We start from the raw sequence: 11,201 nt of genomic DNA on the forward strand, positions 1-11,201 counted from the left end.
TACTAGAATTGCTGGGCTTACCCTGACCCAGCATCAGTGTCTCACAAAGTCTCCTGTTGTGACCAAAGACACGTCCTTAAAATGTGGCTGGCCTCCCAGGCTGTGGTCATGGAAGAATGGAGAAGTGACCCTAAAGGGTCTAATCCACTGACCTTTACTTTGCTCTAACCAACTGCCCAAATAAATAAAAACAGCAGGGTGGCACAGTTTCCCAGATGAATTCCAATTTATCCCTAAATATCCAGGCTTGGTTCAATGATTAAAAGTCTTCAGACCATCCAAAACTCTGTCAAATAGCTCTCAACCGGGGGTGATTTTGCCCCCAGGGGACATTTGGCAATGTCTGGAGACATTTTGGGCTATCACAACTGGAGGAGAGGATGTTACTGGCATCTAGTGGGTAGAGGCCAGGGACGCTATTAAACATCCTACAGTGCACAGCACAATCTGCCTCACAACAAATAATTATCCAGTTTCAAGTTTCAAGAGTGCTCATGTTGGGAAACTCTGGGTTAGAATACAAAAATGGGGCATCTGCCAGCCCACTGCTAGATAAACCTTTGAAGAGACATTTATCCCAATTTAATTTAGTTGAAAATAGGAATCACAAACTCAATGGCTTCAAGGGCCAAGGAGATAAATATCACATAAACTAAGTGGCTGTGCATTAGGCACTAGAGGGTGGTAAGGTCTGTGACAAATCAGAATATAAACGCTCACTAAAATATCACTCCTTTTTAAAAATAATGCTGTACTGGCCTAGCAAAACATGGACAGCCGGCTACATTCACTCTGTGGACCCCCTGGTGGTCAGACTCCAGTTTAAAGTGAGGATCAGCCCGGCACGGTTGCACACGCCTGTAATCCCAGCAACTCAGGAGGCTGAAGCGGGAAGATTACTTGAGGCCAGGAGTTCAAGACCTCATGTCAAATTTTTAAAAAATTAAGTAGAAACTAAAAAAATAAAGTGATGATCAATTTAAACAGAACTGTATGATCACCAAAAGACCCTGTTTAGTTTCATCCCTTATATCCTACAGAACTCCTGAGCTGTGCAGTTGAGAAGAGACTGGGGATCAGATCATGCGGGATTAGCTCCAGCCAAGAACAGGATCTCAGGACACTGTGCCAAGGCAGGGGCGGCCAAGGTTGAAAACTGGAGGCAAAAAATCGGAGTTCTCCCTCACTGATCTCCATTTTAGGGAAACTCAATGGATATTACTTTGACAATTACACAATGCCACATAAGTGAGGTCATTATTTTAAGAGGATACTGTCTTTCCAAAAATTTAGAATTTTTATCCAGAAAATAGCTTATTCTATGTGAATACACTGTGAATGAGAAAAGAGAGGCCCAGAGAGTTTAAAGGAATTGCCATGATTACCCAAACTGAACCTAAAAATCAAACAGTGTGTCTTTTCCCTCTGTGCAATTGCAAAGCACCAAGAGACAGGTGAAGAGATTTCATTCAAGGTGTCAAACATGTGTGATTAAACTCTGTACCAAACAGAAGTTACATGTAAATTAAATCTACATTTACTCAGCATTATCCTCTTTCCTCATTAGAAAAGTCATCCACGTTTGTCGCAGATCACTGTTTTAAAATCTCTTTATCCCCTAACAGAAGCATTAAAAGCAGGTTAAGTATCTCCACCCCTCCTTTCAGATCAGGCTGTAGAGAAGAAAGGCAAATCAGCAAATGGTGCCAGGCACGGTGGCTCACGCCTGTAATCCTAGCACTTTGGGAAGCCGAGGCAGGCAGATCACGAGGTCAGGAGTTCGAGACCAGCCTGATCAACATGGTGAAACCCCATCTCTACCAAAAATAGAAAAATTAGCTGGGCATGGTGGCAGGTGCCTGTAATCCCAGCTACTCGGGAGGCTGAGGCAGGAAAATAATTTGAACCCAGGAGGCGGTTGCCGTGAGCCGAGATTGCGCCACTGTACTCCAGTCTGGGCAACAGTGCAAGACTACGCCTTAAAAAAATAAGACAGGCAATCAGCAAATGGAAATGCAAGAAGAAGGAAGCCCCGATATGAATGTCCCCGAGTGTACGCATACTTTCTGTTGGAGGAATTCCTGGCCTGAAGAGACAGCATAAACAAAGGCCATCCAGCAGGAAACAAATGATAAGAGAGGTGAAACCCAGTAATTCTCTCTGTCCTCCCCTCTACCTACTTCCCTCAACTTGTTCGTCAGAAAAACAATCTGAGCTTGAGAGAATTACAATCTAAGCCTTCCTCTCCCAGCTGCCTCACAGCTCTCATTCTAAGTTAGAGGGTTAAGGGGGGAAGACATGCTTTTCTGTAAGGTCAGTGATGGGGCTCCCAAGATACGGCACTTGGCAGACTGGAAACAGCCATCTCACCCTGCCCACAGAGAAGCCACAAGCGCAGAACTGTCAAGCTGCAATGCAGGGAGTAGAGAAGGAAAAGGAAAGGTATGGAAGAAACGTAACTTCAGTCACAGCCTGAAAAGAAATTGGGTTAAATGTAAAACTATATACATTTTTAAAAAAATTTTAACCAGCCCTTAGCAGAAAATATCATAGGCAAGGCAGTTTCCTGCCACAGTTCCTAGAACTTCTATAGTTGGAAGTGTCACCTACTCACAGAATCTCAAGCCCTAAATGGGTCATAGAGTATTTCCAGTTCAATCTCTATTCTTGATTTTTAAAATACGAAAAATATAATAGCAGGCCTGTTCATTTAAACTTCTGAGAACATGGTGCAGTCAGTCTCAGCCCCTGGCTTCAATTCCAGCATTTATTTATCGCATGTCCTCCGACTTTTAGTTCACATTACTGACAGTGCTGAGCAAAGTACCTCTAACGCAGAAATGTTTGCCACACAAACAGGATGGGGAAACCAAACAGAAATGGCATTGTTCTTTCTTTTCCACCATCAGCCTAAATCAAATAGCAGCCACTAATAATGGGTTAACTATAGCTGCATTTGAAAAAATAACTCCAAATGGGTTGCCTTGAACAGAAATGTATGACATTCTCCATATTCACAATTTCACCAACTTTCAAGAATAGAGAATGCAGCAATATTCTTCCAATAGTTTAAGTTGTCTGTTTCATTTCCTTTAATTTCTTACAATTAGTTTTTTTGTTTGTTTGTTTTTGTTTTTGTTTTTTAAGACAGAATCTCCCACTGTCACCCAGTCTGGAGTGCAGTGGAGCCATCTCGGCTAACTGCAAGCTCTGCTTCCCAGGCTCACACCATTCTCCTGCCTCAGCCTCTCGAGTAGCTGGGACTACAGGCGCCCGCCACCATGCCCGACTAATTTTTTGTAATTTTAGTAGAGATGGGGTTTCACCGTGTTAGCCAGAATGGTCTCGATCTCCTGACCTCGTGATCCACCCACCTTGGCCTCCCAAAGTGCTGGGATTACAGGCGTGAGCCACCATGCCCAGCCAATTTCTTACAATTAATTTTGTAATAAATTCTGGGGATTTAGAAGGGTCTCTGATCTAAACCTCTTGTTACAGAACTGCGGGTTCTAACTTGTGTCTAAACATTTCACTGTTTGGTTTTACCAAATCTCTATGAAACTAATAACAAATTTAAGCTTAGGCACATATGAACAATCTATCTCATCTGGTGAATAATGTTGACCACCATCCTCCACTCTTCTTCTTGGGCACAAAAATCCAAAACTTTATCGAAGAGTAAGCCCAGAAGTAGCACCAAACACACATTGATGGCATCTGTCATTCTGCCAAGAAAGGAAAAAGATCAAGGCTATTGGCTTTGGCAAATTTTTAGGAAGCTGCCCCTAGTCCTGACCTAATCTTCACAGGAGGACAACTGTCAGAAGCATACGGTTCCTTAGCAAGCTGCTGGCAGTCTTGCCTCTCACTTACAGCATTTCCCTACCAGTTCGCTTGAAAACATGGCACCTTTTTTTGCCCTTCATAGTGATAGCTGTGCACTGATATGTCCACAATGTACACTCTAGTCCCCAAAAGCATGATTCATTAAAAAAAAAAAAAAAGAAACAAAAAATCTGACTAGAATTACAGGTACAGTTTGTGGCTCCAAAACAAGGCAAAGCTAACCCATGCCCTTGACCTGGTTTGTATGTCACTAACAAACTGAGCTTAGCCAACAAGCCAGAATATAAGACCCCAGCTCAGAAAATAAAAGATGGGCATCTGTATTACCCCAACAATGCCCAAAGCTAGGATCTGGGCTATCTACTCCCTAAATTCAGGAAGTCTATCAGATGGGCAACATTTTCCAATCACACTGCAGGTATTTTTTTAGACATAAAAATGACAAAGACCAGTTTAATAGGTGACCTTAATTGTGTGCCAGCATAAATACAGGTAGCCTTAAAACCCCAATCCTGGCGTAATTTATAGAACAGAATAAACCCAGGTTATTACTAAAGGTGAATGACATACTTTAAAAGTATAACAAGATGAAGCCAGGCGCAGTGGCTCACGCCTATAATCCCAGCACTTTAGGAGGCTGAGGCAGGTGGATCACGAGGTCTCTACTAAAAATACAAAAAATTAGCCAGGCATGGTGGCGGATGCCTGTAGTCCCAGCTACTCCGAAGGCTGAGGCAGGTGAATGGCGTGAACCCTGGAGGCAGAGCTTGCAGTGAGCCGAGATCGTGCCACTGCACTCCAGCCTGGGCGACAGAGCAAGACTCTGCCTCAAAGAAAAAAAAAAGTATAACAAGATGAATGATTAAGAAAAAAAAATCTTCTGAAATCAATGTCTGTTCAAAAAATTTTATGATTGTGTAGCCTAATGGCTAACAAGGCTTTTGTTTTCATGTTTCCCTTCCTGGCAATATGCTGTTAAGGCATAGCTTTCCTATTATTTCCTTGTGTTTTAGTCAATTGTCTTCATTAAATATTGTCTAAGTGGCACAATATCTAGTTTTAAGCCAAAAGGAAAAGATCTATTGTAAGTCAGGAAATCACACCAACTGCATTGGAAATTGAACTTGCTTCCCTAGTTTTCCCCATTTAATTCACAACTGTGGTTATGGTTTAAAAGAATAGAAATTGTTTATTTGGCACCAAATTTGCTCCACTGTAAAAATAAATAAAAGTATCTCTTCTGAGGTGGGGGGGAAGAAGTTTATTTTAATATCTAAGGCTATCCGATATTAGATTACATGTTTGACTACTGCTCAAGTGTTCATTATTTTCTTTTCAAAAGAGCTTTCACAATTTATGTTAAAAGACTACAGGGAAGAGGGAAGCTGAGAAATTATGGGCCCTCTTAACTCTCAATGCAGGCTTCTGTGGCCCTGTTCTGAGTGAGAAGATCTTTTATCAGATGAGGGATTCAACCCAGTGAAAAGTTATCTCACTTAACAAATAGGGTCTAATGCTGGACAGGCTCCAAATAGATTTAGAGCTGTAATATAAGAGCATTTCCTTTTTCAAATAATTTGTCTATCGTTTGCACAGCAAAAAAAAAGCTCCAAAAAGTTTTATCATTTAAATACTCAAAAGCAACATTTTTAATCTCACACATTTTCTGTTCCAGAAAATCAGGCTGTAAGAACCCATGACATGAAGAAGTCATTGTACTCTCAATTAACCCAGGACTTACTGACCCAGCACTGTCTGAGAATTAAGAGACTCAAAGGAAGCTGTGATTCCCCAAACTCCAGTTGCAGAGAAGAGAATAACATGCCAGAAAGTCAGAAACCAGACAACATCAGGATGTATAAAGAACTAGACTGCTTGGGTCCCTAACCTGGTCTGCCACTTACAGGCTGTGTGACCTAAGCTGGGCAAGTTCTTTAACTTCTCTGTGCCTCAGTTTCCTCATCTAGAACATGGCAATAAAAGTATCTATCTTGTAAAATTTTGTGAAGTCAATAACATAGCCCATGGAAAGTATTAGAAAGGGCTTGGCATGAGGTAGGCACCTCACATACAATATCAGTATCAAATTAGCTGTAAGTGTTGTGTGGTCAGGCTAAGTGCTTTAAGGAGGAAGGGCAGGGAAAGCTTCCTGGAAGCTGTGGCACCTGAGCTAGATATGAAAGCACAAGAGAATCCAGACACTCAGAGGGATGCACACTGCAGACGTGGACAGCCATTACTGCAGAAAGTCACAGAGTAAAAACCAGGAACGCTTAAACATCAATGAGGAAAACAAGCTCCCCAAAGCTGAAGGTGTATTTGGCAACCCCAGATTAATTGGGAGTGATGGGGAAGGCTCTGTACACTTGTTGCTGTACTTCTAGGACTTCACATTCAGTTCATTTTTAGACACATGTTCTATGTATGCAAACTTGTGGACTATGAATGCAAACTCTCCCTGGAATGCTCTGTTCTCCCCCTGCTCCTGGAACAGTGGAAAGGACACTAAAAAATTAAAAGGTAACCTTTTATCTCTGAAAAAAAAAAAAATCTGCTGGAGTGAAATACAGGTCACTAAAATCAATTTCAATCTCATGCTCGTCTGTCCCTGTTTCAGTGGGGCTACAAACAAGGTGACAGCTCAGAGAAAGGGGGTATGATTCAGATCCACGCTTCAATGCTGGTCTCTATCAGCAGCCTCAGCCACTCTAAATAATACAATCTACATAAAAGACAGTACACTTGCTAAGTGAATGCATCTTCAAGAGGGGTATCATCCACCCTAGCCTGATCTGTCAACCAGACATTACCTCCAAGCCACATACAGAAATACAGAAAATGCTCTCAGTACCAATTTCTTAAGTAGTACCTGTGCAATCAATTTCCTCTAAACTTTGAGGTCTTGAAACCACTACAACAGATGCTGTGCATATTTAAGATAGGTATTCATTTAGAAAATTACCTCTATCACCAAGTTAGAAATTGTAATACCAAAATAAGTCACCATATTCCTCATCCAAAGAGAAAAAAATCACAACAGAATATAGAACTTTCATTTTGACTGGTGTCCCCTCTAGGGAGAAAACAAGTTTGCTAACCCACATTGGACACCTTGCTTTGTTTCGGGCAATATAAGGATAGACTTAACACTGGAAATACCAGAGCACGGCTTGAAGCCAGGCAGGGCCCCACAGCAGTTACAAGCTCTGTGATTATTTCCTGAACCAAACACCTAAGGCACTCAAGGGTACCAAGCTTTGTTGGAAAAGCATGTTTCCTCTGGTCCAACAGCTGCAACTTTAAAGTGTTTTCACAGAAGACCTCAAGCTTCTCTTTATGCCATCTCCCAAATATTTACAAAATGAAACACTTTCAATCAGAACTGTTTTGTTTGTAAACACCTTATTTGTTTTAAGGACCATAGTGCCAACACTAAAAGCAGCCTTTTAAACAAAGTAGCTCAAAACCACACACACACACACACACACACACACACACACACACACACACCCCTTAACACGCAGAACATGTCCACAAAACAAGAAAACCAGGATTCAAATTCCTTAGCACGTACTCATGGTGCTCCTGTAAGCACCACCCAAAGATGTGACCAACCACACCCTCTTCATTATCACACCTCCTCACTAATTTACTAATTTATGCTCCTGAAAACCCACAGAATCCGACTACTGGATGATAACATGTTACAAATATTAGGCAAATGTTCTTTGGCATTTCTTTCACATCAACCAGCCTGAAACAACTGATCCTGTTTACAGAACGGCTTCACCTCAGGTGAGAGGACTACTGTCTGTCAGAAGAGCTGGGAGACACTGGTGGCCTGGCAAAAGCTTCTAGGTATCTTTCTCTTGGTGCCTCTCCCTAATCACGTGTCATACACCTCCTGGGAAGATTATCTGGGCCAAGGATAGTGCAACTGAGAGAAATCTAGAAATGCCTAAAGGGTAATAAGAAATTGTAACTAGAAAGAAACAGTCTATGTGAGTGAATGTATTCTAAAAGCAAATAATTAGGAAATATGTCTATTTCAAATCCACAGAAAGCCTTTTATGCCGACAAGTTTTGGTTTATGATGAAATGAAACTGCTTGATAGAAAGCTAAGGGGAATATTACCACAGATGACAGAACTATCAGTGGAAATAATACACACCTTGGATCTCCAATCATAGTTCTGCTAGTTAATATTCACTTAACAAATATTTATTAAAGACCTACAAATCAACGAACTGCTCTAAACATGCTGGGGAGATAGAAAAGGACAAAACAAAGACCCTACCCTCAAGGAGCTTATAATCTAGTAGGGTAGACAAGCAGAAGAATGAAGGAAATTTTCATTTAATGATAAGTTCCAGGGGAAAAAAAGTGACAACTTCTGATCCTGTTTCCTCATGGGGATGAGATGTAGCTACCTACTTAAAATAAGATAGTGTCAACCACCAAGCACACAGCAATCCCAAGCATTTACCTGACTACAGATACACATGCATAGACACTCTCATATACACACCTTCCCCCGGAATTGCAACATCTGTGATAATGCACATTGGTATAAAATGCCAGCAGAGGGGAAACAAAATACTTGTATAAGTCAATTACACTTAATGCAATTAGAAATAACTGCATTCATTAGGAATCTATAAAAAGGCAAAACCTAAACAATTATTTATAATACTAAAGTATAATTAGAAGGGTCCAGATACTGGAATAATAGTAGTAGTAGTATAAACAGTATTACAAATAGTCACTTAGTTGCCTTGCCCATATAACCCGATGGCACAGTATCAGAAGCTAGGTTTAAACCCTTAACTTCAGATAACTTTGAGGGGGAGAAAGGGGGAAGAAAAAGGACAATGACCAAGTCTATCTTAGAATCATAGGCTATTGCACCTAGAATGAACGTTAGGAAACCCTCTATAGCCTTTCCCCACATTACCAAAGAGAAGGCTGAGGTCCGGAGGTCAAGGGTTAACCCCAGCATGGAGTAGCTAGTGACTGACAGAGCCAGAGTAGGACCCAAGGCTCCTGGTTATGGCCCTGCATGCTTCGCCCTCAAGGACCTGCACCCTCTAGCCTGGCTTTAGATTTTGTGAGAACCATAAGGGACTGCAGTGACTTCCAACCGTTATTAATTGTCCCTAATCACTTCCAATCAGCTGCACCTAGAGCAAATTGAGAGCCTTTACTGGTGACCAGGGAACTCTCTTTATGCAGAACAGGGAAGGGCGCCTTTCATGACAAAGCTGCCTCCAACACCATAAACTACCTTATTGGGGAAATGATGCGGCTAGCCCGAAAGGAAGAGATTTTTCAAATTATAATTTTCAGAGTTTGCCTCAGGAAAAAGGCGCCAAACAATTAGTTTCAGGGAGGGAGGTGGTGTGCTGAGGTGTGGCACGGGGAAGGGAAAGGGGTCTAGAACTGAGTGCAAGCTATTTAGGAGAGAAAGGAGAGAGTCCCAGGCTGTGAAAGGGGCGAGGAAGAGAGAGCAGCTGGGCCAGGGCAAGCGTTTGACCACACCCACTAGCCACTCCCTCCCAGCTGCCCGTAGAGCCACATCGAATCGAAACAGCAGTGGCAGCAGCTAAGATTCCGAAGGCAGGAGTCGCCATGGCAACGGGATTCATCTTGCAGGCAACTCCGCTTCAATTCACTAGGTCCTGCTCGAATCTCAAGAAACTACCAGCTCTACGAGAGCAAAAACGGTCACGGGTGGCATTTGCTCTTGATGCCCTCCAGAAAGTGGAGATGAAGGAGAGGGAAATGGAGTTCAGGCATCACTAAATATGTTATGGGGAGAGAAGTAGCTCCGCAAAGCCAGGCCGTGAACAACTTGAGACCTTAGTAGGGTTTGATGAATGAGTAAACGAACAAATGAAGGTACTAGGGAAAGGGAAAGAACATCCAGAGGACTGAGAGCTCTGGGCCTCGTGCACATCTCCAGTCAGAGGGCAAGCCGATCACAAGCAGTTGGCTTTCAGCATCAGCTGGGTAAACCCGATTATCCAGCCCTTCTGCTCCACAGCGAGCCTAATCATTAGATTATCCGACACCCCCACCCCCACGCCACCACCACCTGGCCCAGGGCTTCAGGGCAGGCGCTTCGCCCCAGCCCAGGTGCTCTATGCCAAGGCACCGTGGAGACTGAGATGTGCCCTCTCGAGAGGGACGGGCGGCAGGAGTCCTCTGCGGTGCCTCACAACCGGGTTCGCAGGCGGCGCAGCTTCCCCGGCCGCCAACACCCCGCTCTCCCTCCGCAAAGCCCGATCGCCCTTCTCTCTGTTTTGAAACATTTAGGTCCAACTTAGTCTGAATTACAGGCGCTCCGTCCCTTTCGAATGGGACTGGAAGTGAGGGTGCCAGGGGTACTGGGGGCTCTGCTCGGACGCGAACGAGTACACAAGTCCCTCCTTCCCTGTCGCCACCGCCGTGTCCACCAAGCCTGCCTCGGGGTTCTCCCTCTCGGAGCCGACGGGCCGGGAGCTCCCGGACGCCGCTGCAGTACCCGCGGCCCCAGCCCCGGGGAGCCTGCAGCAAGGCAGCGAGTGTTACCCCGCCGGCTCCCCGGCCAGCCGGGCGCCTTAGAAAGAAAGAAGGGAGGGACCCCCGTCCTTGGGGGCGTCTTCCTCCCTGCTGCCTCGGTTTGCGTTGCGCTGCAGCCATTTTCCCACCCCCAGCTAGGCAGCCGAGAGCTGTCTCAGTCCCGTTCCCACCCAGACCCAACCTGAAGGACGGGTTTAATATTTACCTACTGGCCCGGGAGCTCCGGGAAGGCAGCGGGAGAGCGCGCCGCGAACTCAGTGCCCGGCCCACGGAAGCACGCCCACCCCCGCACCACTGAGCGGTGCCACTTAATGAATGAGTGCGACGGGCAAGGAGGCGCGTCCCCCTTACCTGAGCAGCCCCTGCATGCTGGAAAGGCGCCTCTGCACTCTGGGTACAATGGGATCCGGTTAAACAGTTTCCTTCACAGCCGCTCGTAGGTTACTAACTCGCAGGTGACATCACCCTCTCCTCGCCTGATAGGCTACAAAGTGGCTCCCACTGCGCATGGACGCTCCGGTAGGGCGCGCAGACTCCTGGGAGTAGTAGTCCCAATCTATTAGCGGGGCTGGGACAGCTTTGCTGTTGGGACTCGTGGAGCTACACCTCCCGACATACTCCTCGGCTCTTCTGCCCCGCCCCTTTTCCCTCCCCCTTCAGGACCCGCCCCCTCCCAGCCTTACAGCCTTGCAGTGTTAGCGGTGGTCGTTCCGAATCCGAGCTGCGGACCGCACGGGAGAATGGGAGGGCTGCCCTGCGGTCGAGCCTGTTGATTTGACCTCTAGTCTGCCCG

At 44.8% G+C, this 11,201-nt stretch overlaps 1 protein-coding gene across 3 annotated transcripts in view; it reads right to left on the reverse strand.

Annotated features, from left to right (window-relative positions):
- LOC105473635 (dishevelled associated activator of morphogenesis 1) overlaps positions 1-10,891 on the reverse strand; it is a 180,744-nt gene extending 169,853 nt beyond the window's left edge. For 2 of the 3 annotated variants that reach the window (XM_011727500.2, XM_011727498.2), the window contains exon 1: positions 10,760-10,891. The gene's annotated coding sequence lies outside the window, so the exon portion shown is untranslated. Of the gene's footprint in view, positions 1-10,613; positions 10,721-10,759 lie in introns of those variants that run through there. The other variant, XM_011727499.2, reaches the window with a different exon arrangement.
- Positions 10,892-11,201: the final 310 nt, after the last annotated feature.

This window comes from Macaca nemestrina, chromosome 7, assembly GCF_043159975.1.
Source record: "Macaca nemestrina isolate mMacNem1 chromosome 7, mMacNem.hap1, whole genome shotgun sequence".
Classification (NCBI taxonomy): domain Eukaryota; kingdom Metazoa; phylum Chordata; class Mammalia; order Primates; family Cercopithecidae; genus Macaca; species Macaca nemestrina.